The sequence below is a fragment of the Setaria italica genome, chromosome I (genome assembly GCF_000263155.2).
Source record: "Setaria italica strain Yugu1 chromosome I, Setaria_italica_v2.0, whole genome shotgun sequence".
NCBI classification, from domain to species: domain Eukaryota; kingdom Viridiplantae; phylum Streptophyta; class Magnoliopsida; order Poales; family Poaceae; genus Setaria; species Setaria italica.
In genome coordinates this window covers 42,069,665-42,077,818 of record NC_028450.1, presented here as the reverse complement: position 1 = coordinate 42,077,818, position 8,154 = coordinate 42,069,665, and the positions used below count along the sequence as shown (strand labels likewise).

Genomic DNA, 8,154 nt, shown 5'->3' with positions numbered 1-8,154 from the left:
GGGAGCCCGAAAACGGTCACACCAGCAACCGGGGTCGAAAACGTGGGGGATGGAACGAAGACGTGAAAATGGCCTCCGGACGTGTTTTTGCCAGGAAAATGAGTGCTATAGGTCACGGGAGCCCGAAACTGGCCTACCGGCCACCGAGGTCAAAATCGTGGGGGATGGACTGAGATGTGAAAATGGCCGCCGGACCCATTTTCGGCCATGATAACGTGTCCTATAGGTCACAAGAAACCGGAAAACGGCCACACCGGCAACCAGGGTTGATAATGTGGGGATGGTCCGAAGCCGTGAAAATGTTCTTCGAACCTGTTTTCAGCAAGGAAAACGTATGCTATAGATCACGGGAGCCCGAAAATGGTGACACCGGCCACTGGGGTCAATAACGTGTGGAATGGTCCAAAACCGTGAAAATGGCCTCTGGACCCGTTTTCGTCCAGGAAAACGTGTGCTGTAGCTAATGGGATCCCGAAAACGGCCATACCAGCCACCGGGGTCGAAAATGTGGGGGATGGACCGAAGACATGAAAATGGCTTCCGGACCCGTTTTCGACCACGAAAACCTGTGTTATAGGTCACGGGAACCCGAAAATGGTCACACCGACCACCGGTTTCGAAAACGTGGGGGATGGACCGAAGACTAGAAAATAGCCTCCGGACCCATTTTCGGCCATGAAAACGTGTGCAATAGGTCACGGGAGCCCGAAAAAGGCCATACCGGCCAGCGAGGTCGAAAACGTGGGGGACGGACCGAAGACGTGAAAATGGGCTCGGACCCATTTTTGGCAAGAAAAACATGTGCTATAGGTTACGGGAGCCCGAAAACGGCCACACCAGCAACCGGGGTCGAAAACATGGAGGATGGACCGAAGATGTGAAAATGGCCTTAGGACCCATTTTTGGCAGGAAAACGTGTGCTATAGGTCACGGGAGAACGAAAACGGCCACACCGGCCACCAGGGTCGAAACGTGGGGGATGGACTGAAGATGTGAAAATGGCCTCCGGACGCATTTTTGGCTAGGAAAACGTGTGCTATAGGTCACGGGAGCTCGAAACTGGCGTTACTGGCCACCGGGGTCGAAATACTCGGGGATGGACCGAAGACGTGAAAATGGCCTCCAGAGCTGTTTTCGGCCTTGAAAATGTGTGTTATACGTCACGGGAGCCCGAAAACGGCCGCACCGACCACCGGGGTCGAAAACATGGAGCATGGAACGAAGACGTGAAAATGGCATCCGGATGCGTTTTTGCCAGGAAAACGTGTGCTATAGGTCACGGGAGCCTAAAACTGGCCTTACCGACGACCGAGGTCGAAAACGTGGGGGATGGACCTGGGATGTGAAAATGGCCGTCAGACCCATTTTTGGCCATGAAAACGTGTGCTATAGATCACGGGAGCCCGAAAACGGCGACACCGGCCACTAGGGTGATAACGTGTGGAATATTCCGAAACCGTGAAAATGGCCTCCGGACCCGTTTTCATCCACAAAAACGTGTGCTATAGCTAATGGGAGCCCGAAAACGGCCATACCAGCCACCGAGGTTAAAAATGTAGGGGATGGGCCGAAGACATGAAAATGGCCTCCGGACCCATTTTTGACCACGAAAACGTGTGTTATAGGTCACGGGAGCCCGAAAATGGTCACACCGACCACCGGGGATGAAAACATGGGGGATGGACCGAAGACTAGAAAATGGCCTCCGGACCTGTTTTCGGCCATGAAAACGTGTGCTATAGGTCACGGGAGCCCCAAAAAGGCAATACCAGCCACCGAGGTCGAAAACGTGGGGGACGGACCGAAGACGTGAAAAATGCCTCGGACCCATTTTTGGCAAGAAAAACATGTGCTATAGGTTACGGGAGCCCGAAAACAGTCACACCAGCAACCGGGGTCGAAAACGTGGGGGATGGAACGAAGACGTGAAAATGGCCTCCGGACGTGTTTTTGACAGGAAAACGTGTGCTATAGGCCACGGGAGCCCGAAACTGGCCCTACCGGCCACTGAGGTCGAAAACGTGGGGGGTGGACCTGAGATGTGAAAATGGCCACCGGACCCATTTTCGGCCATGAAAACGTGTCCTATAGGTCACAAGAACCCGAAAACGGCAACACCGCCAACCGGGGTCGATAATGTGGGGATGGTCCAAAGCCGTGAAAATGTTCTTCGAACCCGTTTTCGGCAAGGAAAACATGTGCTATAGATCACAGGAGCGTGAAAACGGCGACACCGGCCACTGGGGTCAATAACGTGTCGAATACTCCGAAACCGTGAAAATGGCCTCCGGACCCGTTTTCGTCCACGGAAACGTGTGCTATAGCTAATGGGAGCCCGAAAATGGCCATACTAGCTACCGAGGTCGAAAATGTGAGGGATGGACCGAAGACATGAAAATGGGCTCCGAACCCGTTTTCGACCACGAAAACGTGTGTTATAGGTCACGGGAGCCCGAAAAAGGTCACAACGACCACCGGGGTAAAAAACGTGGGGATGGACCGAAGACTAGAAAATGGCCTCCGGACCTGTTTTCGGCCATGAAAATGTTTGCTGTAGGTCACGGGAGCCCCAAAACAGCCATACCAGCTACCGAGGTCGAAAATGTGGGGAATCGACCGAAGACATGAAAATGGCCTCCGGACGTGTTTTTGCGACGAAAACGTGTGCTATAGGTCACGGGAGCCCGAAACTGGCCTTACCGGCCACCGAGGTCAAAAACATGGGGGATGGACCTGACATTTGAAAATGGCCGTCGGACCCATTTTCGGCCATGAAAACGTGTCCTATCGGTCACAAGAACCCGAAAACAGCCACACCGGCAACCGGGGTCGATAACGTGTGGAATGGTCCAAAATCGTGAAAATTGCCTCTGGACCCATTTTCGTCCAGGAAAACGTGTGCTATAGCTAATGGGAGCTCGAAAACGGCCATACCAGCCACCGGGGTCGAAAATGTGGGGGATGGACCGAAGACATGAAAATGGCCTTCGGACTCATTTTCGACCACGAAAACGTGTTATAGGTCACGGGAACCCGAAAATGGTCACACCGATCACCGAGGTCGAAAATGTGGGGATGGACCGAAGACATGAAAATGGCCTCCGGACCCGTTTTCGACCACGAAAACGTGTGTTATAGGTCACGGGAGCCCAAAAATGGTCACACCGACTACCAAGGTCGAACACGTCGGGGATGGACCGAAGACTAGAAAATGGCCTCCGGACCTGTTTTCGGCCATGAAAACATGTGCTATAGGTCACGGGAGCCCCAAAAAGGCCATACCGGCCACAGAGGTCGAAAACGTGGGGGACGGATTGAAGACGTGAAAATGGCCTCGGACCCATTTTTGGCAAGAAAAACATGTGCTATAGGTTACGGGAGCCCGAAAACGGTCACACCAACAACTGGGATCGAAAACGTGGGGGATGGAACGAAGACGTGAAAATGGCCTCCGGACGTGTTTTTGCCAGGAAAACGTGTGCTTTAGGTCACGGGAGCCCGAAACTGGCCTTACAAGCCACCGAGGTCAAAAATGTGGGGGATGGACCTGAGATGTGAAAATGGCCGTCGGACCTATTTTCGGCCATGAAAACGTGTCCTATAGGTCACAAGAACCCGAAAACGGCCACACCGGCAACCGGGGTCGATAATGTGGGGATGGTCCGAAGCCGTGAAAATGTTTTTCAAACTCGTTTTCGGCAAGGAAAACGTGTGCTATAGATCACGGGAGCTCGAAAACAGCGACAACGGCCACTGGGGTCAATAACGTGTGGAATGGTCCAAAACCGTGAAAATGGCCTCTGGACCCGTTTTCGTCAAGGAAAACGTGTGCTATAGCTAATGGGAGCCCAAAAACGGCCATACCAGCCACCAGGGTCGAAAATGTGGGGGATGGACCGAAGACATGAAAATGGCGTCCGGGCCAGTTTTCGACCACGAAAACGTGTGTTATAGGTCACGGGAACCCGAAAATGATCACACCGACCACCGGGGTCGAAAACGTGGGGGATGGATCGAAGACTAGAAAATAGCCTCCGGACCCATTTTCGGCCATGAAAACGTGTGCTATAGGTCACGGGAGCCCGAAAAAGGCCATACAGGCCACCGAGGTCGAAAATGTGGGGGACGGACCGAAGACGTGAAAATGCCCTCGGACCCATTTTTGGTTAGAAAAACATGTGCTCTAGGTTATGGGAGCCCGAAAACGGCCACACCAGCAACCAGGGTCGAAAACATGGAGGATGGACCGAAGACGTGAAAATGGCGTCCGGACCAGTTTTCGACCACGAAAACGTGTGTTATAGGTCACGGGAGCCTGAAAACGGTCACACCGGCCACCGGGGTCGAAAACGTGGGCGATGGACCGAAAACAAGAAATTGGCCTCCAGACCTATTTTCGCCCATGAAAACGTGTGCTATGGGTCACGGGAGCCCAAAAAGACCATAACGGCCACCGAGGTTGAAAACGTGGGGGACGAACCGAAGACGTGAAAATGGATTCGGACCCATTTTTGGCAAGAAAAACATGTGCTATAGGTTACGGGAGCCCGAAAACAGTCACACCAGCAACCGGGGTCGAAAACGTGGGGGATGGAACGAAGACGTGAAAATGGCCTCCGGACGTGTTTTTGCCAGGAAAACGTGTGCTATAGGTCACGGTGGCCCGAAAATGGTCACACCGACCACCGGGGTCGAAAACGTGGGGGATGGATCGAAGACTAGAAAATAGCCTCCGGACCTATTTTTGACCATGAAAACGTGTGCTATAGGTCACGGAAGCCCGAAAAAGGCCATAACGGCCACCGAGGACGAAAACGTGGGGGACGGACCGAAGACGTGAAAATGGCCTCGGACCTATTTTTAGCAAGAAAAATATGTGCTATAGGTTACGGGAGCCCGAAAACTGTCACACCAGCAACCGGGGTCGAAAACATGGAGGATGGACTGAAGACGTGAAAATGGCCTTCGGACCCATTTTTAGCAGAAAACGCTTTTATGCACTCAGTGCCAGGTTTTTTCTACTCTATCTGCCTGCTAGCTGTCCTGATCCTGGCCCAGATTCAATTGGTCGTTTAAAAAGTAAAGGACAAAACCGAGTCTCTAGTGAAAGTTAGACGACAAAATTTGCTATTCCACCATCAAAAAACTTAGGCTCCCGAGGGAGGCCTAGCACCTAGCAACATTTGAAACACTGGGATTCCACTGTCTTCCCACCTACCGCCACTCTTCCAATTCCACCTTCCCACCCACTTGATCTTAAGCAGCTCAACACATAAACGCACATGTTCTTCCTAAAATAATACAGAGAAGATGGACTAAATATCAAATCAACACTGCACATAAGATGTTTGATCAAACTCACATTCTATGATACTCCTGGAGCTGGCCGTCAGCTAACGGCAGTTTTCCACTTTTATCTTGTCCTTGCTCATTCAATTCCTCGAGAGCTTTTGTGGGACATCAACTAGAGAACTTTGCAGCCTTCTCATCTCTTCCAGATGCTTTTTGTTATCATCCTTGTTTTTCTCAATCTCTTTCTTGCAACTTTTGATTTTTGATTTGAGCCAAGATATTTGCTCTTTCAATTTAAGAAGCTCAGGTTGCTGAAAATAAAGATATAATTACATTATACAATTTTACTAGCATGACCACTTGAATGAAGTACAAAGATACTGGTACATCACTTAAAATTCTACAGGGCAAACCTCCTATTAGTTATTATCAAGGGTTCCTAGCAATAACTTCTCTGCAGCAAACAAGTATCACTGAACTAGTGCAAAACATGGAGGACTTAACAAAGAGAGCAAGAATGATGAATTAAAAGCAAAAGATACATTCAGCAATTTCATAATGATTATGTTTGTACGAGCACCCAAATAATTTAGTAACAATAGCAGAAAATTGACATATGCGGAAAACTAAGCTAAAAGAGCATTAAATGGCAGCATATAAGTTATCACTGAACCCATTCACCAACAGCAACAACAACAACGCAAAAGTCCCAAGCAAGCTGGTTAGGCTATCGTTGAACCATGCAAATCCATGATATTATACATGTTCACAACGAAAGTTTTGGTGGAGCAAAAGAGTGAATAGAAAAGCACTTACCTTCTTGTCGAGTTCAAGCTTTTTCTTGGCTATACTCTTCTCGCACAATGTCATTTTCTTCAGAAAACCACTTTGCTCCTTTTTTGCAGTTAGTTCATTTTCAGCAGATTGATTCTCTTCCTGCACTTGCTGAAGAGACTCTCTGTCCTCTGCAAGCTCAGCCTCCATTTTCTCTGTCTTTTTCGATGGTATAGAGTTGCCACAGGGAATGCTCTGTCTTCAACGAAGGAATCAAGGAGTGAGCATAATTAAATAAACTGCAGGCAAAGCTCGAGCAAAGACTAACTGCAGGCAAAGCTCCTTGGGGTTCTTGGAGGCGATGGATTCCACATCACCCTGCAGTGCCCATCGTCAGTGGCCACAAATAAACCCTAGATTAAAAACCGCAAATTATCAGGGAGATACAATGACGAAGGGAATAAATGGAGAGACCTGAAGACGAGGAAGTTGCGGGCCTTTACGAGAGGATGCCGAGGGATCTGAGCTTGGCGTTGTAGTCGTCCCAGGAGACAAGGCGGCCGTCGATGCGGTACTCACTGCCGCCGGCGCCGGTGATGGGTGCGGGTGAATTGGAGCTCCTCCTGGTTGGTTTGGCTGTAGACGAGGCGGACGGAAGCCCTGCGACCCTTGGCCTCCTTGTCGCGGTCGTCGAGGGCGTAGATGAGGTCCTCCGAGCACGAAGCTGATGGCATCCATCAGGTTCGACTTGCCGGCGCCATTGGGGCCGATGATGGCCGTGGAATCGAAGAAGGGCCCAATCGTCTTCGTACCACCCTTGTACGACTTGAAGTTCTCCACCTCCAGCCGGTGGATCCGACCGCCGCCACCGTCGGGATGTCGCTGGTGCGCCCATCCTCCGCCGCCGCCACCGTCGGGATGTCGCTGGTGCGCCCATCCTCCGCCGCCGCCGCCGCCATCTTCTTCCCTCCACCTTCAAGCTAGGGTTTCGACCGGACCGGAGGCATTCGAAAACAGACAGACGGGAGGGAAGGGGATGAAGACGAAGGGAGCGCAAGAGCACCCCGGCCCCTGGGGTGATGCCCAAGCAACGGTCCAGATGCACCGCATTTTTGGACGGCGGGCAAGAATTGTGAAAAGGACGGGGACTTTAATGCAAAAGTGCAACATAAACGGTTGATGCAACTACAGTTTGGTTAAAAATGAGTGATAATTGCTTTCAAAAAAAAATGAGTGATAATTAGAAATAGTAAACATGAGCTAATTATAAAACTAATTGTAGAAGTCCTGGACTAATTCACGAGACGAATCTATGAAGCATCATTAATCCATCATTAGCAAATGGTTACTGTAACACCACATTGTCAAATCCTGTACTAATAAGGTTTAATAGATCCATCTATTCAATTAGCCTCCATCTGTACAATTAGTTTTGTAATTAGGCTATGTTTTTTTAATACTTTAATTAGTATCAAACATCTGATATGACAGGGACTAAAGTTTGGCTCATACGAGTTAAACATCATGTTAGTGTGTCGTGCCACGTTGGCGTGCCGTGTAAGTTGGTTCCAAGTGGGTTAGGCTCGAGAGCCCCATTTCTCCCTCCCACAAGTGAGCTGTGTACCTATCTCCATGCTAGTAAATTGTATCAGATAATTCAATTAGGAGAGAATATAAACTTTAGTGACTATTCAAACCAATCTTCTTTACAAATTCAATAGTAAGAGGGTGTTTGGATACGAGGTGTTAAAGTGTCACATCGAATGTTCGGATGCTAATTAGAAGAACTAAATATGAGCTAATTATAAAACTAATTGCAGAACCCTGTGCTAATTCGCGAGACGAATCTATTAAACCTAATTAATCTATCATTAGCAAATGGTTACTGTAGCACCACATTGTCAAATCATGGACTAATTAGGCTTAATAGATTTGCCTCGCGAATTAGACTCCATCTGCGCCATTAGTTTTGTAATTAGCCTATGTTTAATACTTCTAATTAGCATTCAAACATCCGATGTGACGGGTGTTAAACTTTAACACCTTGTTGCCAAACAGGCCCTAAGAGAAGAATGGTGTCTTACAAAC

At 49.4% G+C, this 8,154-nt stretch overlaps 1 pseudogene; it reads right to left on the bottom strand.

Moving 5' to 3' along the window:
• Positions 1-5,057: 5,057 nt before the first annotated feature.
• On the bottom strand, positions 5,058-7,176 carry LOC101778054 (annotated as a pseudogene).
• Between the last annotated feature and the right edge of the window lie 978 nt (positions 7,177-8,154).